The sequence below is a fragment of the Scyliorhinus torazame genome, chromosome 13 (assembly GCF_047496885.1).
Source record: "Scyliorhinus torazame isolate Kashiwa2021f chromosome 13, sScyTor2.1, whole genome shotgun sequence".
NCBI classification, from domain to species: domain Eukaryota; kingdom Metazoa; phylum Chordata; class Chondrichthyes; order Carcharhiniformes; family Scyliorhinidae; genus Scyliorhinus; species Scyliorhinus torazame.
The window spans coordinates 77,145,113-77,166,928 of record NC_092719.1 but is presented as its reverse complement, the minus strand read 5'-3'; the positions used below and the strand labels follow the sequence as shown (position 1 = coordinate 77,166,928).

The following is a 21,816-nucleotide window of genomic DNA, read 5'->3' as shown; positions in this document are numbered from 1 at the left end:
TCAGTTATGTCGAAAGATTGGAGAGGTTGGGATTGTTCTCCTTGGAGAAGAAAGGCTAAGGGGAGATTTGACAGAGGTGTTCAAAATCATGAGGGGGCTGGGCAGAGTAGACCGGGGGAAAGTGTTCCCATTGGTGGAAGGATCGAGAGGGCGCAGATTTATTTTAGTTTAATTGGTAAAAGCAGTGAAGGAGATACAAGCAGGAACCTTTTCATGCAGTGAGTGGGTAGGACGTGGAATTCAGTGCCTGAGAGTCTGGAGGAGGCCAGCTCAATTGAGACTTTCAAATAGGAATTGGACCATTATCTGAAAAGGGGAATAAATATTGCAGAGCTTCAGGGAAAAGGCAGGCGGGTGGCAATAGGGGAACTGCTTCCTCAGAGGTCCAGCAGAGACATGAGGGACTAAATTATCTCCTTCTGTATTGGAACCACTCTACGATTCTAACTTTTTACCCTTTTTAGTTCAATGTGCAAAAAATGTCAATTTATTATGAATATTGCTATCCAGTCTAAATAATATACCCAGTCACTCACTGGGTATTGTGTTGAAATAATTTTGTATTGATGACGCTCGTGCTACTATTCTGAAATCCTTAGCCAGCCCATTAGCTTTTCTTTTAATGTCTATTTTTTGTGAATTGAATTTGACTCAGTGTTGCTTGGCCTAACCTTGTGGCATTGTCATTGAAGACATCCTTCTGACAGGTAATTAAACCCAAAGCGCCCCCTAGAATAGAGCAGCAGTGGGGTCCTTGCTCCCAGCTGAGGCTCCAACTTCCAATGAGTTTCTACCTCTTACATAGAATTAACACAGGATTTACAGCACAGAAACAGGCTGTATGGCCCAACCAGTCTATGCCATGGCTTATACTCTGGGCGAGCCCTCTTCCATCCCTTTTCATTAAACCCCATAAACATACTATTCCATTCCTTTCTCCTTCGTGTGGTTATCTAGTTTCCCCTTAAATGCACCTCTGCTCTTTGCTACAACTACTCGTGTGAGACAGCACATTTCCCTTTTTAAAAATAAATTTAGAGTACCCAATTCATTTCTTTTGGTTTTTTCCAATTAAGGGGCAATTTAGCGAGGCCAATCCACCTAGACTGCACATCATTTTGGGTTGTGGGGGCAAAACCCACGCAAACACGGGAAGAATGTGCAAACTCCACACAGACAGTGACCCAGAGCCGGGATCGAACCTGGGACCTCGGCACTGTGAGGCTGCAGTGTTAACCACTGCGCCACCGTGCTGCCCGCGAGACAGCACATTTCCATGAGACCATAATGCATAAGAGCAGAATTAGGCCATTCAGCCCATCGAGTCTGCTCTGCCATTCGACCATGGTTGATATGTTTCTCATCCCCATTCTGCTGCCTTCTCCCCATAACCCCTGATCCCCTTATTAATCAAGAAATCCCCTTATTAATCAAGAACACCAGATTTGTGCTTGAGGTGCTGTTAAGGCCAGCACAGTAGCACAGTGGTTAGCACTGTTGTTTCACAGCACCAAGGACCCAGGTTCGATTCCCGGCTGGGTCACTGGCTGTGCGGAGTCTGCACGTTCTCCCTGAGTCTGCATGGGTTTCCTCCGGGTCCTCCGCTTTCCTACCACAAGTCTTTAAGATGTGCTGTTAAGTGAATTGGACATTCTGAATTCTCCTTCTGTGTACCCGAACAGGTGCTGGAATGTGGCGATTAGAGGCTTTTCATAGTAACTTCATTGCAGTGTTAATGTAAGCCTACTTGTGACAATAAAGATTATTATTATTACCTACAGGGCTACAGACCATGAGCTGGAGGTTGAATTAGGCAGAATAGTTATTTCTTAGAACATAAGAACTAGGAGCTAGAGTTGGCAATTTAGCCTCTCGAGCCTGCTCCACCATTCAATCCAGTCATGGCAGATCTCATCATGTCCTCAACTCCACTATCCTGCCCGTTCTCCATAACCCTTCAACCCATTACTAATTAAAAATATGTCCATCTTCCAGTGCCTCCCGATCTTTATCCCACATACCTTCTTCAAAAGGACCGGCAAAATCGTCATGAGCTTTGTCTGGGTGGGAAAATCCCCACGGGTGAGGAAGGCGATGCTTGAAAGGAGCCGCAACGAGGGGGGACTGGCATTGCCGAGTCTGATCAACTACTACTGGGCGGCTAACATAGCCATGATAAGGAAGTGGATGGTGGGTATGGGGTCTATCTGGGAGCGGGTGGAGGCGGCTTTGTGCAGGGGCACCAGTTTGGCAGCCCTGGTCACGGCTCCCCTACCGCTTGCGCCGGCCAGGTACTCCACCAGCCCAGTAGTGGGGGCAGCCCTGCGGATTTGGGGCCAGTGGAGAAAGCATGGGTGGGTGCGTCGGTCTGGGCTCCAATTTGTGATAACCATCGATTCGCCCCCGGGAACATGGATGGAGGGTTTCGAACATGACGGTGGGTGGGCGATATGTTCCTGGAGGGGAACTTTGCGAGTTTGAGGGAGTTGGAGGAGAAAGCTGGGCTGGAAAGGGGAAATTACTTTAGGTACTTACAGGTGCGGGATTTTGTACGCAGACACGTCCCATCCTTCCCACGCCTCCCGCCAATAGGGATCCAAGACAGAATAGTCTCTAGAGGAGAAGGAGGAGAGGGTAGAGTCTCGGATATTTACAAAGTGCTCATGAAGGGGGAAGAGTCCCAGGCGGAGGAACTGAAACTCAAATGGGAGGAGGAGCTCGGCAGGGAGATGGAGGATGGGGTATCGGCGGAAGCCCTGAGTAGGGTAAACTCAACGCAACATGTGCCAGGCTCAGCATGATTCAGTTTAAGGTCGTTCACCGGGCCCACATGACGGTGGCTCGGATGAGCAAATTCTTTGGGGTAGAGGACAAGTGCGCTAGATGCGCGGGAAGACCAGTGAACCACATTCACATGTTTTGGGCATGTCCTAAGCTTAGGGGGTACTGGGAGGGATTTGCAGGGGTCATATCCCGGGTGCTGAAAACAAGGGTGGTGATGAGGCCAGAGGTGGCAATTTTCGGGGTATCGGAAGACCCGGGAGTCCAGGGGGAGAGAGAGGCAGATGTTCTGGCCTTTGCTTCCCTGATAGCCCGGTGGCGAATACTGCTGGCATGGAGGGACTCCAAACCAGTGTTGGTTTTTCGTTGATGTTTGCATATTTCTGTAATCTGTAACTGTTTACAATGCCAAAAAATACCTCAATAAAATTGTTTGTTAAAAAAATATATGTCTAACTCCTCCTTAAATTTGCTCATTTCCCAACATCTGGTTGAGAATTCCACAGATTCATCATCCTTTGGGAGAAGAAGTTTCTCCTCATCTCTGTTTTAAATTTGCTATTACTTAACCTGAGACTATGATCTCTTGTTCCAGAATGCACCACAAGAGGAAGCATCTGCTCCACATCTACTTTGTCAATACTTTTTATCATCATACATACCTCAATTAGTTCTCCTCTCATTCTTCTGAACTCTAGTGAGTATAGGTCTAAACTGCTCATTCTCTCTTCAACTGCTCATTCTCCCCTCATCTCTGGAATCAACTTAGTGAACCTCCTCTGAACTGCCTCCAATGCTACTACATCCCTCCTTAAATAAGGGGACCAAAACTGTACACAGTACTACAGGTACAGTCTCATCAATGCCTTCATATTTCACATTCTGTGTACTCTCTGGGTAAAGAAATATTTCCTGAACTCCCGACCGGACATATAGGTGAATACCTTCTATTTATCATCAGCTATTTCCATTTCTTCCACTAGCCGAAACATCTTCTCCATGTTTACCCAACCAAACTATTTCACAATCCCAACGATCTTGGATGGTAAGGTAGCATAATAGTTAGCACTGTTGCTTCACAGTGCCAGGGGCCCGGGTTCGATTCCAGGCTTGGGTCACTGTCTGTGTGGAGTCTGGACGTTCTCTCCGTCTCTGCGTGGGTTTCCTCCGGGTGCTCCGATTTCCTCCCACAGTCCAAAGATGTGCGGGTTAGGTCGATTGGTCACACTAAATTGCCCTTAGTGTCCAAAAGTTAGATTGGGTTGCGGGAATGGGGTGGAGGTGTGGGCTTAGGTGGGATGTTCTTTCGGGGGCCGGTGTAGACTCAATGGGCCGGGTAGCCTCCTTCTACACTGTAGATTCTGTGACTTCTAGGTCACCACCCCCACCGCCCCAGCCTTCCTTTTAACTGCAAAAAAGGACCTCAGCCTAGTTAATATTTCCTGATTGTCATCCCTTCTCAATCTGGCGTCACACCTTGTACAAATCACTGCTTCTTTAAGATGGGATCAATCTGAATGATCAATATTTTGTGCCTGACCTGAACTGAACCATTGCTACCATTAGCAGCTCCCCACTCTGCCACAGCCGTGGTCCCATGCCTACAATCCATGAGATTGAGATAAGGGTCATCCTTCCAAGTCCGTGTTGTGATAACCTGGTAGTTGGTTGAGGGGTGTGTGATGGTATGGCAGCTTCCTCAGCTTGTAAGAAAATGTGGTGGTGTGGAATGATTTATCCCCAGCAATTGTACTGTAATTATTCGTATCCTGAAATGTCCATAATTGTTCAATCTTTTTAATACTTTATAGTCTATTTTAATGATTATCCATCACTACATTATGAATGCCTTTTTGATTTTGCATCATCATCACAATTCGATACCTGCCATCATGATGATTTTTCCATAAACAAGTACTCAGCACCAATATGGGTTCACACCTAGACTGCATGAGTTTACACCATAAGGCATTTCACTCCTAATTAGTCTAGAATGGAATAGAACTGGCCTCATGAGACTGGATGCAAAGCAATCATCCCAGCGGCAGTCTAGAACCACAGGTTAAATGGGGCTTCAAACTTGCCCAAACTGCTCCAACTTACTGAGAACCATAGAATCAAAGCACCATTTAGCACCGAAGGAGGCCAGTCAGCCCCTCTGAAAGACCTATCCCCTTTTCCCAACCCCAATGAGCCTCCAGTGTCCCTCCAGTGTCCCTCCAACGCCCCCTCACCTAGCCTAACTTTTCAATAAACTTTCGAAATGTCCACCACCTTTTCGACAGTGCATTCGAGATCATAACAATTAGCCAACTTTAAAAAAACATCTTCTTAAATTTCATCTTTGTTTTCATTTTGCCGGACATTTGAAATCCCTGCCACTTCCGTGACGCTGAAAACAATCCGCCCCCGGCCCTTCACTGCTCCAAATGAAAGCCCCTCATAATTTTGGAACCTTCTACCGAACCTCCCCGAGAACCTTCTGGGCTCTAAGGAGAACAACCCCAGTTTGTCTAGCTCTCCACATAACTGCAATCCCTCTAGTCTGGCATCATTGCAGTGAATCTCCCCCTGTCTGTCAAGTCATTTTATCCCTGCCAGGTAAACTTTGCCGTGTGACAACTGTGTGCACATAACCACTGCTTAAATGTGACTTCCCCCGTGATTTAGACTGGTGACCTTAGACTGGTGATTTTTACCGGGCGATACTGTGATATATCATCACTGGGATTAATACAGGCCTATCTGAACAATATGCAAAATAGCATGATGAGCTACTTAGAGGGAGTAGGTTACTTTAAAAAAAAAGAAAACTACAGCGTTAGACCAGGAAATGGGGGATAACTTATTGTGCATTTTTTTTTGTGTGTGTGTGTATGTATCTCCTTGTTTCTGTTGTTAACTCGCTAGCACAGGAGAGACTGCCGCGGCGGCAACAAAGGTTGAAACGATAGCCCGCTGTTGCAATGAGCTGCACAATCCCACTGATAGTCTGGACATCTGGTGAGAACAGTCATTCCTCGTCAGGTTTCACTTCACGCTGCGTGTGAGGCAGGGAACACTTTATACACACGCGCGCGCTTTAACTCATTAAATACCTCAAGTATATTAGACACCCCATAATATATACAAGGCGTTAGCTCACTGATAAAACAACGATACCCAAGCAACATATATCCACAAGCCTCCTGGCAGCAGAAGTGGTCCGCTGTCGAGAAAGAAACGAATTAGGCATTCTTTGGAAACCCAATCATTTTTCATGAAGTGATTCCATTCTGACTGGGAATGGAATACAATTGGGGTGAGTTTTCCCAGCACCTCCCCCCCCCCCCCCCCAAGTGATCACAAATAAAGTAAGCCCCTTTCAAGGCAAATTTAAACAAAAAAATCTTGCCAACTTTTCTTGCTGAACTGCAAAGCGCCTTGGTTGCAATGAGATATTTGGCTGCTAAATAGTCCCATTTTCTCTTCCAGCACACAAGTTTCGATCATTGAGCCCCTCGTTTAACACAATAGGTCACCCGTTTGGGGAGAAACGTTCTCCGATTTGGTTCTCTCTTCAGGATTCGCATTGATCCCGCCGAAACAGCAAGTTGACTGAGAGACACGCTGGCCTAATCTTATTTAAAAAGCATTTCCCCTTCTCCCCCTGTTAACATTGTTGCTTTTTGCACAGACAGTAATGGGCTTCCCTTATGCCTGGGATTGTTATGATCATGTAAATTTATTGGTGCTTAGAAGAACGGAGCTATTAAAACATTACAACAGCCATTACAGCGTGTGTCTTGATGTCGTTCTCCTAACGAACATATGCTTCCAACTGAATGCCTAAACTCTTATTTATGGATTTAATTTAATGTGCGGAAAGAATTCAAAATTAAATTCTGTACTCGCCTCCGGAGAGTGTCAGTGTATAATAACATGGTAATTTTTACACATCTTTATGAGAAATGGGAAAATTAATTCTTTTTGACAAGTTGTAATTATTCGACTTGGAACATTTGCAGCTGAGCAGTTTGTGAGGCTGTTGTCTGGTGTTGGTTTCTGTGAAAGGGGTGGTGGTGGGGGGGATGGAGATGTTTGTGTATTGGAGGGTTTATAATATGTGACACATTCCCCACTGCAAATTAGCAGGGAGCATCTGAAAAAGGCTGCGAACTCCTGTCACGACAGAGAAAGTAATACTTTCACCTTATTTTTTTTTAGCCCCCCCCCCCCTTTAATTTGAGTTTTTTTAAAAACAATCAAATCGATTTTTTTAACAGAAGTCCTCTTTAAGGAGAGAAATAATGTTAGCTCTCCCCCCCCCCCCCCCCCCCCACCCACTGCAGGGTGATCCAGTCCATAGGTTTATTTGTAGCAGATTTGGAGGTCAGACGTAAACATTTTGTCTTATCTCATTCTGTTGTCCTCGGCCTTTGTTATATTGTTCCATGTTTTTTCCTGTGCTTTGATGTGCCGCACACCAGGTGCTCATGTTCTGAATTACACATGAAAGGGCCCGTGTTCCATGCTAATTAAACCAGCAAAACGCTGCCTTGTCTACTGTTTCTCATACCAACCCCACGACACTCTTTGGGTTCCGCGGACTGAAAAATCTAAACGAGATAAAAGTTTTAAAAACTGCATTGTAGAATAATGCATCATGCACTGCAACATGCCAGACTTGAGGGGTTACTTTTACCAAGTGCTGGGGATAGACTTCGATGGAAGGGGCTGGGTGCTAGATTTTCTATCTCAATGCATCCACACTTAATTGATCCCGCTTTTAACCCCCCCCCCCCCCCCCCAACTTTCCTCATCCAAGCTGGATACTCATCATTTTATTGTTATTTTTGTGGGGTGTCCTTCCTGTTTAATTAAAGCGGTTCACTCTAATAGGGAGACTTAGTGATCTGACAATCTCCATTCAATGTATTCTTGCACTGGGAGCTGGAATGGTCCCCCCCCTCCCTCCCACCCATTTCAGCGGGATAAAAGAATAGTTTGTCCTGTGCAAATACGGCGCACGTAAATCTGCTTTAAGTCTCCAGCTATTGTTCGGCAACCTCGAACATGAGGGAAAGAGAGAAAGAGACATTTGATAGAGTTGCGTGGGCAGTTTGAATGGGCAAGGATGTTGCCTATTGTCCCCTGTTGATCCCATTTTGGTACTGTATGGACCTTTCTAATAATACTGTCTGGGGTTGCAAGGAAACAACTTGAAAAACCTTTACGATTCATGTTAGATCCTTATGCGCACTGCAGGCATTTAGCTGGATTTCAATTATGTGTTCCCTTTCAATCAGAATGATGAGGTCACTTTTTTATTATTAATTCAAATCTTTTATGCAATGGTACATCATAACAATTTTCATTCATTCGGCACTTTTAATTAAAAAAAACTTCCCAAATGCTTCAGTGAGGCATGGGGGGAGGGGGCGGGGGGAGAGGGGTTTGTGTTATTGTGTTATTGAAATTATGAAGCCAAGGGCAGCACAATGGCGCAGTGGGTTAGCTCTGCTGCCAGGATCGAACCCGGGTCCTTAGCGCCGTGAGGCAGCAGTGCTGACCACTGCACCACCGAGCCGCCCTTTTTCTAGTTTACTGAGTGAGGGCCATGACGGTGGCACAGTGGGTAGCACTGCAGCCTCACGGTGCCGAGGTCCCAGGTTTGATCCCAGCTCTGGGTCACTGTCTGTGTGGAGTTTGCACATTCTCCCCGTGTTTGCGAGGGTTCGCCCCCACAACCCAAAGATGTGCAGGGTAGATGGATTGGCCACGCTAAATTACCCCTAAATTGGAAAAGTGAATTGGGTACTCTAAATTAAAAAAAAAAAAAAATTTTTAAATGTTACTGGACTAATAATCCAGAGGTTCTGTACCATTTAATTAAGCCTGTGTAAAATCTGAATTTTAACCAAAGTCAGTTTAGAAACAATTAAATCTGGAAATAAATAGCTGGTTTCAGTCGAAGCGACCATGAAAGCTGCAAAATTGTCATAAAAAGAACCCAACTGGTTCACTAATATCCTCAACTGAATGAAACCTGCTGTCTGCCCTACATCTGACTCCAATCCCACATTTAACTGCCCACTGAAGCCATTCAGATTCTCCACTATCTTCTCAGGGTACCCAGCGATGAGCAATAAATGAGGGCCTTGCCACAGACATCCACATCCCGGGACTGAATAAAAAAATTATTTTCCGCCTGGGTTGCCCGTCTCTAGGACAATCCTGGAGGAATGACAACTCTACCTCTGGCACCACTGCTGTGTAAGACTAAAGGGAGAAAATAAATAAGCTGGCAAGAAAGCTACTTGATAAGATCCGAATGGCTTCAATATCGACAAAAGTTTGTAATCTATCTTTCAGAACAGTTTCCACAATAAAACAACGGAAACTAGCAATATTCTGCCCTGTCTCAAATGTGGCCACACTGGATCTGAATGAGAATTTATATTCCAGATGTTTATGGATTGTGTGTTCTGTCATGATGAGATTACCCCTGGCACATTTGCAGGTTCGTCCATGAAAATAGAAATAAGATGAGGTAATTCCCCTGAAGTGTTAACCACGGTGAAAAGGCTCCTCTTCTGATTATTTAGTTTAACTCCATTGCACAACATTTCTCGGGTCATTTAACAGAGCCTGACCTTCATGAGCTTATCAAACTTTGTCAGCAGCCCAAACTGTAAAAGGAGTGGAAGCAAGTCAGGGGGATTCTATGTGGGTTATTCTATTCACAGAATGCTGCATGTGTACAGCTGCATGTCCAAGGAGTGGGAATGGATGCAGGATTGAATCCCACTTCCATTCAATTCCAAACTGGAGGACCTGATCCGAATTGAACATCGGAATGAAGAATGAGGGCTTTTCCACCAGGGAGAGGAAAAAGTGAAGGAAAGAAATAACTTGTTTATACATTGCCATCGCTTCTCAGCCTTTTGGCTAAGATCAGCGTGAGGTCAGGTGCAATGCCTGGATCTGGTCTGTCTCTCTTGTGGAGACCATGAATTGGATTCAATTTGAATTGGTTTTTGGAGCAGGCAAGGAGCTGGATTAGGGATTTGCCCCTGTCCACACTGAGCTCTGGCTTTGTAACTCTGATAAAGTAATTTTTAAAAAAGTTTATACATTGCCTTTTATGGTGCCCCAAAGTGTTTTAAAGCAAATGCAGTACAAGTATAGTTACTGTTGGGCAGCACGGAGGTGCAGTGGTTAGCATTGCTGCCTCACAGCGCCACAGTCCCAGGTTCGATCCCGGCTCTGGGTCACTGTCTGTGTGGAGTTTGCACATTCTCCCCATGTTTTTTTAAAAATATATTTTTATTCTCCTTTTTCACATTTTCTCCCGCATTTACACCCATCAACAATAAACAATAACCAGCAAGATATGTCAATCCCCATAATAACAACGATCCCATCCGCCCACCAACCCCCAAACATCAGCCCGCATGTTTACATAAACAAATGACAAAAAGGAATCAGGGCTTACCCATAGTCACCCTTAATCTACACAGCCCCCTTCCCCCCCCCCCCCCCCCAACTAATGTTCAATGTTATCCAGTTCTTGAAAGTGCATAATAAATAGTGCCCATGACTTGTAGAACCCCAGCGAGCTTCCCCTCAGTTCGAACTTAACCTTCTCAAGGGTCAAGTATTCCAACAGGTCCCCCTGCCACGCCAGGGCACTGGGTGGAGAGGCTGCTCTCCAGCCCAGCAGGATCCGTCTTCGGGCGATCAACGAGGCGAAGGCTATGATATCTGCATCCACTCCCGTTTCCAACCCTGGCTGGTCCGACACCCCGAATATGGCCTCCTGGGGACCCGGGTCCAGTTTCACACACACCACCTTGGAAATTACCCTAAACACCTCCTTCCAGTACTCCCCTAGCTTTGGACAGGACCAAAACATATGAACGTGATTCGCCCCCCCCCCTCCCCCCCCCGCAACGCTCACACACATCCTCTACTCCTTCAAAAAATCAGCTCATCCTCGCCCTCGTGAGGTGCGCTCTATATACCACCTTCAGCTGTATCAGCCCCAACCTCGTACATGAGGATGGGGCATTCACTCTCCAGAGCACCTCACACCAGACCCCCTCCTCTATAACCTCTCCCAGCTCTTCCTCCCACTTTGCTTTGATCCCTTCCAGTGGTGCCTTATCCTCTTCCAAAATAGCTCCGTACACTGCTGACACTGCCCCCTTCTCCAGTCCCCCTGTCGTCAGCACCTCCTCCAGCAATGTGGAGGCCGGTTCCTCTGGGATGCATTATACCTCCTTCCTGGCAAAATCCCGAACCTGCATGTACCTAAACACTTCTCCCTGCTCTAGCCCATACTTCGCTTCCAGCTCCCTCAATCCTGCAAACCGACCCCGAAGAAACAAATCTTTTAGCGTCTTAATCCCCTTCTCTTCCCATTTCCGAAAACCTCCATCCCACCTCCTTGGCTCAAATCTGTGGTTCCCCCGAATCGGCATTTCCCTTGACCCTAAACCCAACCCGAAGTGTTGGCGAAACTGCCTCCAGATTTTCAATGAAGCTATTATTACCGGACTCCCTGAATATTTCCCCGGAGCTATCGGGAGCAGCGCTGTTGCAAGTGCCTTCAGCCCCGACCCCCTGCACAAACTCTCCTCCATTCTGACCCACTGAGAATCAACCCCTCTGACCCAGCTCCGCACTTTCTCCACATTCGCTGCCCAGTAGTAGTCAAACAGGTTTGGGAGACCCAAACCCCCTGCCTGCCTTCCCCTCTGTAGCAGCACCTTTCTCACTCTGGCCACCTTCCCTCCCCATATGAATGAGGTAATCCTTCCCTCAATCTCCCTGAAAAAAGACTTTGGCAGGAAAATCGGCAGGCATTGAAAAATAAACAGGAATCGCGCAACACTTCATTTTAACCGCCTGTACCCGACCTGCCAGTGACAGAGGAAGGCCGTCCCACCTTGCCAGATTGTCTTTCACTCTCCCCACCAAACTAGTGATGTTGTACACATTCTCCCCATGTTTGCGTGGGTTTCGTCTCCACATCCCAAAGATGTGCAGGGTAGGTGGATTGGTCATGCTAAATTGCCCCTTAATTGGAAAAAATGAATTGGGTACTCTAAATCTATTTTTAAAAAGTATAGTTACTGTTGTATTAGAAGAAAAGTAACAACCATTCTGCTTATCAGAAGCTCCCACAATCAGCACAGCTTGTAACCTGTTCATTCGTGATATTATTTCAGGGATAGATGTTGACCAGAACACTAGCATAAACTCTCTGTTCTTCCCCAAAATAGCATCATGTAATCATTGTTCATCCACCTGAGAGGGAAGGATGGGGGCCTCAGTTTAATGGTTCATACACAAAATGACAATTTTTGGAGGTGAAGCACTGGAAAGATTTTTCTGCTCAAGACACTTGAATGAGGCTTGATCTCATAACTTTTTGCATGCAAATGCAAATGTGCCACTACTGTGACAAGGCTGACCGTTAAAGAGGAAGAGAGTTCAATCTGGGGGAACAACGCTGACTTCATCCTGACAAGCCATTTGCAGTCGGTAGCCCTCTGTGCCCTTCTCCACTTCAGACAAGCAAAGGATAGCCTATTGAAATGTAACACACATAAGTGAGCTTACCTGTACACTCCTGGGAAACAATTTTAGAGATAATTATTTATTTAATCATCAGAAAACAGATTTAAACTTCATAAAAATTCAATCATAGAATTCTCATCTCCTAATAATACTGTGGCTGTGATGAATGAATAAGGGGTTAAACCTTCCATGCCAGGATTTTAGATGTAAAGTATAGCCAATCGATGTATCGGACTTTCAGATGTAGAAAGGGAAAATAAACCAAAGTCTGGAATGTGAGTCGGTGGGCTTATTCACAGTGAACGAAAGGAAAATGTCTAGATTGACCAATTTTGTGCTGGAGAAATATGGTTGATGTTGGTTAGGCAGCCATTGGTGACACAATTCCTGCCATCTGTGAACCGCAACAACCTGCATTTGTATAGCGCAGTGATTGGCAACCTAGCCTAGTGAGTGGGCCACATGAGTGGCCCTCCTTGTTCTCAATGGGCCACAAGATTGAAATCAGGCTTGTTCACTAACCATGGTGCCATGGATATGATTAAATGCATTCAAGACATGCCAAATATTTCACAAAGAGTTATAGAAAATGCTTAATCATTCATGTATTTATAGAACTACCACCACCTTCAAATGGTAAAAACAAAATAAATATTTACACTTTGGACACAGTGGCACGGCTCTCACAGTCAGCGTTGTGAACAATCAGCACGCACCTCACTTCACTTGCTCTTGCTTTACACGCGAATCACTTCAGTCATACCGGGAGGAAAAAAACGATGCGGATGGAAATCAGTGGAAAGTGGCAACCCTTTGCGTGGGCAACGGTCAACAATCTGCCTCGTGGGCAGCACTCAGAACCCAGATGGGCTGTATGTGCCCCTGGGATGCAGGATGCCCACCACTCGTACAATGCCCTTTGCTTTGTAAACTCTCCAGCTACAGTATGGAGATCCCAAAAGGCTCCCGTTACTGACAAAATTGAAGACCAAAAAAGGAATGCAGAAGCAACAATGGAAATGATGGGATTAACTTTGTTTAAGCAGAATCACTTTGTACATATGTGACAATTCTTGATGTTCTGGTAGTGTGTTGAATATAATGCACGGACAGACATAAGTTACACTCTCCACTTCTTTCTTAAAGCAAAAGTTTGAACCCAAAGTACCCCCGACTGTTCACGGTTGAAGAGGGCATTTGGGGATATTCTCTGGATCGGTAAGGTTCTTAGTCACAGTGGGCACCAGATGGCATCTTAATGTGGCAGGGGAGCTATGGGAAGTAACATCACAGTGGTAGCCTGTAGTGAACGAGTTAATAAGCCACAAATGGCAGGTATTAAACCTTCAAATGATATTCAGACTGGTTTTAGAATTGTGTCTGGTTTGAAGACAAAGCACCAGATTTCCCCAGCTAGACCGGTGGGTGAAATTATATGCATGCTTTGTAGCGCAGTTTGCAGGATTTGTCTTGTGTAATTATAGCAGCAGGTGTTGGGGTTTAGATGCTGAAATCCACATTTAAAATACAGGCGAATGTTTTTCTGAATTTGACATTTTGTTTATGATGATTCTGTTTTTTGCTGTTCAAAGTGCAGGAATAAGATAACACTAAACACACTGTTCCCAAATGTACTGAAAGAACTGTACAAAGGAACAACCACATGTGACCATCGCTATCGGTCCAGATTGCAAGGGCTGCAGATCTGGTTATGCAGAGTCTGACACCGGTCCTGTCCAATTGATTTGTGGACACTAAATCTAGGTCTTGATTTAAGAATTCTGTCATTCCTGTGCTCAGCCCCTTGTATGGTCTTGCTTCAACTCTATTTCTGTAGTCTCCACCAGCCCTACAATCCTCCAATTCTGTTCTCTTGTGTATCTCATATCTTCATCACCCCACAATTGCTATGCCTTTGGTAGTCTAAGTCCTAATCACTGAAATTACCTTTCTTAAACTCTCTGCCACTACACCTCTCTCTCCTTTTGTTTTAAATTTAGAGTACTCAATTCATTTTTTCCAATTAAGGGGCAATTTAGCGTGGCCAATCCACCTAGCTTGCACATTTTTGGGTTGTGGGGGTGAAACCCACGCAAACACGGGGAGAAAGTGCAAACTCTACACGGACAGTGGCCCAGAGCCGGGATCGACCCTGGGACCTCGGTGCCGTGAGGCCGCAATGCTAACCCACTGCGCCACCATGCTGCCCTACCTCTCTCTCCTTTTAACAAACCTGTTTGATCGAGCTTTTGGTCACTTGACCTGCTTCTTTGACCTGCTGTCAATTTCCATCTGATTGCATTCCAGTGATATGTCTCAGGATTGTTACGAGGTTAAAGGTGCCATATAAATGCAATTTGTTGCCAGCATGTGATTTCATGCAATTATAGAATGGTTACAGCACAGAAGGAGGTTATTCGACCCATCATGTCCATGCTGGCTGTCTGCAAGAACAACTCACCTAGCCCCTGCTTCCTTGCCCTTTCCCCGTAACAATGCAAGGCATACCAGAACTTCAGGAGAGTCAGCAGGCAGAGATAAGTGTAGTGGCCATCACAAAGGAGGAGGTGCTGTGGAAACTGAAGGTGGATAAATCACCTGGACCGGATGGATTAACCTGAGGGTTCTGAAGGAGATGGCTGAGGAGATTGTGGGAGCATTAGTGGGGATCTTTCAGGAATCACGGGAGGTGGGCGGCATGGTAGCACAGTGGTTAGCACTGTTGCCTACAGCGCTGAGGACCCGGGTTCGAACCAGACCCTGGGTCATGTCTGTGTGGAGTTCGCACATTCTACCCGTGTCTGCGGGGATTTAACCCCCACAACCCAAAGATGTGCAGGTAGGTGGATTGGTCACACTAAATTAACCTTAATTGGAAAAAAAAAATAATTGGGTACTCTGAATTTGTAAATTTTTAAAAAAGGTATCACTGGAGGCACGGAGGGCCCCAGAGGGTTGGAAAATGGCTAATGTAACACCCCGGTTTAAGAAGGGAGTGAGACAGAAGACAGGAAATTATAGGCCAGTTAGTCTGACTTAGGTTGTTGGTAAGATTTTTGAATCAACTGTTAACAATGAGATTGCAGAGTATTTAGAAGTGAATTGTAATGGGCGGCGCAGTGGAGCAATGGGTGGCACTGCTGCCTCACGATGCCAAGGGCCCAGGATCGATCCCGGCCCCGGGCCACTGACTATATGGAGTTTGCATATTCTCCCCGTGTCTGCGTGGGTCTTACCCCCCAAAACCCAAAGATGTGCAGGGTAGATTGGTTTGCCAAGCTAAAGTCCCCCTTAATTTTAAAAAATATTAAAAAAGAAGGGCATGGTAAAATAGGAGTGAGTCACCATGGATCCGTCAAGGGGAGGCCATGCCTGACAAAATTGTTTAAATTATTTGAGGAGGTAATGAGGAAGTTAGACAAAGGAGAACCAGTGGACGTGATCTATTTGGATTTCCGGAAGGCCTTTGACAAGGTGCCATACAGGAGGCTGCTAAATATGATAAGAGCCCATGGTGTTAGGGGCAAGGTACTGGCACCGGGGGGGGGGGGGGGGGGGGGGGCATGTGACGCAGTGGTTAGCACTGGGACTACGGCGCTGAGGACCCGGGTTCGAATCCCGGCCCTGGGTCACTGTCCATGTGGAGTTCGCACATTCTCCCCGTGTCAGCGTGGGTTTCACCCCCACAACCCAAAGGCGTGCAGGATAGGTGGATTGGACACGCTAAATTACCCCTTAATTGGAAAAAAATAATTGGGTACTTAAAAATTTAATTTTTAATAAAAGGTACTGGCACGGATAAGGATTGGTTGACTGGCAGAAGGCAGAGAGTGGGGATAAAGGGGTCCTTTTCAGGATGGCAGCCAGTGGCTAGTGGTGTTCCGCCAGGGTCAGAGTTGGGACCACAACTATTCGCAATGTACATTAACGATCTGAAAGAAGGAACTGAAGGCACTTTTGATAAGTTTGCAGATGATACAAAGATATGCAGAGGGACAGGTGTATTGAGGAAGCAAGGGGGCTGCAGAATGACTAGGACAGGCTAGGAGAGTGGGCAAAGAAGTGGCAGATGGAATACAATGTGGAAAGTTTTGAGGTTATGCATTTGATTAGGGAGAATAGAGGCATAGACTATTTTCTAAATGGGGAAATGCTTCGGAAATCAGGAGTACAAAGGGACTTAGGAGTCCCAGTTCAGGATTTTCTTAATATTAACATGCAGGTTCAGTTGGCAGTTAGGAAGGCAAGTGCAAGGTTAGCATTCATGTTGAAAGGGCTAGAATACAAGAGCAGGCATGTACTGTTGAGGCTGTGTAAGGCTCTGGTCAGACCCCACTTGGAGTATTGTGAGCAGTTATGGGTCCCGTATCTAAGGAAGAATGTGCTGATCTTGGAGAGAGTCCAGAGGAGGTTCACAAGAATGATCCTCGGAATGAAGGGCTTGTCATATGAGGAGCAGTTAATAATTTTTTGAATAATCTTTATTGTCGCAAGAAGGCTTACATTGTAATGAAGTTACTCTGAAAAGCCCCTAGTCGCCATATTCCGGCGCCTGTTCGGGTACAAAGAGGGAGAATTCAGAATGTCCAAATTACCTAACAGCATGTCTTTTGGGACTAGTGGGAGGAAACTCCGGAGCACCCAGAGGAAACCCACGCAGACACGGGGAGAACGTGCAGACTCCGCACAGGCAGTGACCCAGCCGGAAATCGAACCTGGGGCCCTGGCGCTGTGAAGCCACAGTGCTAACCGCTGTGCTACCGTGCTGGCCGTACCTTCAGTTGAGAACCCTGTGTCTGTACTCGTTGGAGTTCAGAACAATGAGGGGGGGATCTAATTTAAATTGACAGAATACTGAGAGGCCTAGATAGAGTGGATGTGGAGGGGATGTTTAGACTTGTAGGAGAAACTAGAACCCAAGGGCACAGCCTCAGACTGAAGGGACAATCCTTTAAAACCGAGATGAGGAAGAATTTCTTCAACCAGAGGGTGGTGAATATGTGGAACTCTTTGCCGCAGAAGGCTGTGGAGGCCAAGTCACTGAGTATCTTTAAGACAGCGATAGATAGGTTCTTGTTTAATAAGGGAATCAGGGTTATGGGGAGAAGAAATGAAAAATGAAAATCGCTTATTGTCACAAGTAGGCTTCAATTGAAGTTACTGTGAAAAGCCCCTAGTCGCCACATTCCAGCACCTGTTCGGGGAGGCTGGTACAGGAATTGAACCGTGCTGCTGGCCTGCCTTGGTCTGCTTTAAAAACCAACGATTTAGCCCAGTGTGCTAAACCAGCCCCTGTGACAAGTGAATGGGGATGACAAATATATCAGCCATAATTGAATGGCGGAACAAACTTGATGGGCTGAATGGCCTAATTCTGCTCCTATATCGTATGGTCTTATGAATTGTACAATCTTTTTAAAAAATAAATTTAGAGTATCCAATTCATTTTTTTCCAATGAAGGGGCAATTTAGCGTGGCCAATCCACCTATCTTGCACATCTTTTGGATTATGGGGGCGAAACCCACGCGAACACGGGGAGAATGTGTAAACTCTACATGGACAGTGACCCAGAGCCGGGATCGAACCTGGGGCCTTGGCGCCGTGAGGCAACCATGTTAACCACTTGCGCCACTGTGCTGCCCGAGTTGTCCAATCTTTGGGCGGAATTCTCCGACACCCCGCCGGGTTGGAGAGTCGGCGTTGCGCCGCCCCGACGCTGGGGCGCAATTTTCCTCAGTACGGAGAATCGGCGCCATCGGCATGGCGCTGGTCGGAGTATGCGACAACTCTCCGGCTCAGGCCGGCGCGCCGATTCTCCGCCCGGATGGGCTGAGCGGCTGTCAACAAAAAGCCGAGTCACGCCAACTCCGTTCTCACATCCTCTGAGCCGGCAGGACCTCGGGGAGGGGCCTCCGTAGTGGCCTGGCCCCCCGGCCTCCTTTCCTCCGTGCCAGCTCCTATAGCCCTGCGCCATTTGGCATCGGGGCCAGCACGGGGAAAAAGGCAACTGCGCATGCGCTAGTTGGCGCCGGCCCAACTGCGCATGCACGGACCCCGCGGCGCCGGATTCAGGCCGGGATCGGCAGCTGGAGCGGCATAGGCCGCTCCAGCGCCATCCTAGCCCCCTGTGGGCTGCAGAATGGGGTCCCGGAACGGGCGCTGAGGCCGGAGTAAAACACTCCTGGTTTTACTCCAGCGTCGGCACTTAGCCGCCCATTGGGAGAATCCCGCCCTTTGTTTGTGAGATAAATACTGGCAAGAATAACTGTTTTGCTCTTCAAAATGGCGCCATGGGATCTTTAAGTCCACTTAATTTATTAGGTCATGGGCGGCAGGTGTTGATAGCAAGGCCAGCATTTATCACCCATCCCTAACTGCTCTTGAATTAAGTGGCTTGCTCGGCCATTTCAGAGGTGGTTTCTTAATGTAGTTCAGTCAACCACTTTGCTGTGGGTCGGGGTCATGTTTAGGCCAGACCAGGTAAGGCGGCAGAATTTATTCTCTCGAGGGCATTAGTGAACGTCTCAGGGAAGTTATGGTCTCCAGCTGAACATCACATCCAAAAGACATCAGCCGGGACTTTCCGTTCCTATTCTTCTCGGCTTGGTTTAGTGATGAGAGCACAAAATCTCACAGGTGGCCCTGTCGGCATGAATTCTCGTCACGATTGTCCCTGCCTTCCGCCAGTGATGCAAGGGGAATCCTGATGTTCAATGTCAGGAACCCCATTGTAATAAAATTGCATATCATTAGCCGGCCTCTAAGCCTGATGTCCCCCGTGCCCCCTCCCCCCACCCCATTAGATAATCCATTCACGTTGGCATGAGGGCACGCTGGTGTGAATTGCAACTGGTCGCTCATGGTATGCACCTGGCGGGCAGACCGACTAAAGGGGCTCAGCTGAGGGCATCGCTCAGGGGCAGAGGGCCATGCCTGGGCAGTGCCAGGGGTCACTGCCAGGGAACAGTGCCAGGGCGGTGTTGCAGATGAGGATTTGGAGTTTCGGGGGGGGGCGTTCCATTCTAATATTTGTGTAACGGGGCAGCTTTTAAAAATGGCGTTCTAGGGCGGCACAGTGGTCAGCACTGCTGCCTCATGCCACCGAGGACCCAGTCACAGTCCGTGTGGAGTTTGCACATTCTCCCTGTTTCTGAGTGTGTCTCATCCCCACAAGCCAAAGATATTCATGGTAGGTGGATTGGGCATGCTAAATTGCTCCTTAATTGGAAAATTTAGTAACTTAATTTGAAGCCTACTTGTGACAATAAGCGATTTTCATTTCATTTTCATTATTTTTATAAAATGGCTACCCAATCTTTACAAAACAAATTTGCTGGCAGGGTGGACTCAATCAGAGCTCAGCCACCAACATGACATCAGGGGACCTGCCCCTTCAAATTCATTTTAGCTGAGGCCTGAGCAATACGGTGGAGAAAGCCACCATTGGGGGTGAAGGCGTAAACGCCGCCTTTCCCGCCCACTGCCACACTCTGCAGAAGAAAGGGAAAATTCCGCCTATGGCCTTCAATAGCAAAGTACTCCCTCACAACTGCAATGGAGTGTCAACCTTATTTTGTGCTCAGGAGTGATACTTGAACTCAAGATATTAGAAACTCAAGCATGCGTGCTCTGGACTGAGCCACAACTAACAGATGGAGCAGGGAATGGGGCATTAATCTGGCAAGATATCCAGCATCATACTGGCCTCTGAATGGAATACTAGCTGCGGAAAAGAATTGCTGTTTGGGTCACGCTACCAATTGTGAAGTGCTTTGGGACATTGTCCTTTTCTTAAGCCTCTGTGTAATGCAAGTTGTTGTTAATAGGAGGTTCTTCTGAGATTCTGGTCTCTCACTCAACCGCCTGGGTGTCTGAATCCGGACCTCACCTGTTCTGATTATTTACCCTACTTTTCTTGCTAGAGGGCGAGAGAAAGTTGAACACGTGGGCTATTCCAGAGCGTGTGGCTTCAATGTCTTTAATTGCAGCTACAGCAGAAAATGCTGACTGCTCTCATACTCAGGCAGGTTGTGAAAAGAAAGCAATGAGGGAGAGGAGAAGCTTGAGAGTGAAAATTCAAGGGTTTCATGAATTCTTGTTGACTCTCTAATGGCATGTGAACACTCTTTTCCATTTTTAATAATTAAGTCCATTTTAATCCAGACCGCACCATGTTCAGCCAAGGGTGGCACTGGCACAGTGATGAGCACTGCTGCCTCACAGTGACAAGGACCCAGTTTCAGTTCTGGCCTTGGGCAACTGCCTGTGTGGAGTTTGCACATTTTCCCCGTGTCTGCATGGTCTTCCTCCGGGTGCTCCGGTTTCCTCCCACAGTCCAAAGATGTGCAGGTTAGGTGTATTTTAAAAAAATTTTTAGAGTACCCAATTAATTTTGTCCAACTAAGGGGCAATTTAGCAATCAACCTACCCTGCAGATCTTTGGGTTGTGGGGGCGAAACCCACGCAAACACGGGGAGAATGTGCAAACTCCACACGGCCAGTGACCCAGAGCCGGGATCGAACCTGGGACCTCGGCGCTGAGGCAGCCGTGCTTACCACTGTGCCACCGTGCTGCCCTCTGGTTAGGTTGATTGACCATGATCAGTGCACAAGGTAATGGGGATAGGGCGGGGGAGTGGACCGAGGTGGAATGATCCCTCAGAGTGTCAGTATAGACTCGGTGGGCTGAATGACCTCCTTCTGCACTGTAGGGATTCTTTGATTCCCGCTGTAATCGCACTGACCGCCATTTTAACTGCCCACTGCATTTATGTGGCTGAGCAGTCTGCTTGAAATCTGATTATGCTCTGCCCAAATCAGAGTCTAATTTGATCTCAAAACCACCCCAGAGCTTTGCATGTGTGGAGCTGCTTTGAAGTGCAGTGACTGTTGCAACATAGGACAGCTCTCCTGCTCCTAGCACTGTCCCATAAACAGCAGTGAGATAAAAGTATTTTAAAAAGTATTTTTATTCACATTTTTCAAATTTTATACTTAAACAATAAAACAAAAAACAACCCTTCCTCCACTATCCCCCCCTATCAAACAACTGACGGTTCCCAGCTCTTTAAAGTATAGAATAAACGTCTGCCATCTCCGGTAGAACTCTTCAATTTCCCCCGCCATGGTGTACTTAACTTTCTTGAGATATTAAAAATTCCATAGGATCCCCAGCGATACCGAGGCGCTGGGTGGAGAAGCTGACCTCCACCCCAGCAGCACCCGCCTTCGAACAATCAGCGCGGCAAAGGCCGGAACATCTGCTCCCACCCTAGTCTGCAGCTCCACCAGGTCCAACCCCCCAAATATGGCCCTCAGAGACAGGGGCCGGGATTCTCTCAGCCCTGGGCTGGGCCGGAGAATCCCCGCGACTGGCGCGAATCACGCCATGCCGCCCCGATGCCGGCACGCAATTCTCCGCAGGGCGGAGAATCGGCGCCATTGGCGTCGGCGTGGTTGGTGCGGCG

General features: G+C 47.0%; 1 protein-coding gene and 1 long non-coding RNA gene across 5 annotated transcripts in view; one reads left to right on the top strand and one right to left on the bottom strand.

The window, feature by feature from the left end:
• The window catches only part of sox5 (SRY-box transcription factor 5), a 516,307-nt gene that overhangs the window by 91,396 nt on the left and 403,095 nt on the right, over nt 1–21,816 (top strand). The window lies entirely within an intron of this gene.
• LOC140388127 (uncharacterized) overlaps nt 11,548–21,816 on the bottom strand; it is a 36,750-nt gene continuing 26,481 nt past the window's right edge. The window contains exon 4 of the long non-coding RNA XR_011934101.1: nt 11,548–12,357. This is a non-coding gene — a long non-coding RNA (uncharacterized lncRNA). The remainder of the gene's footprint in view (nt 12,358–21,816) is intronic.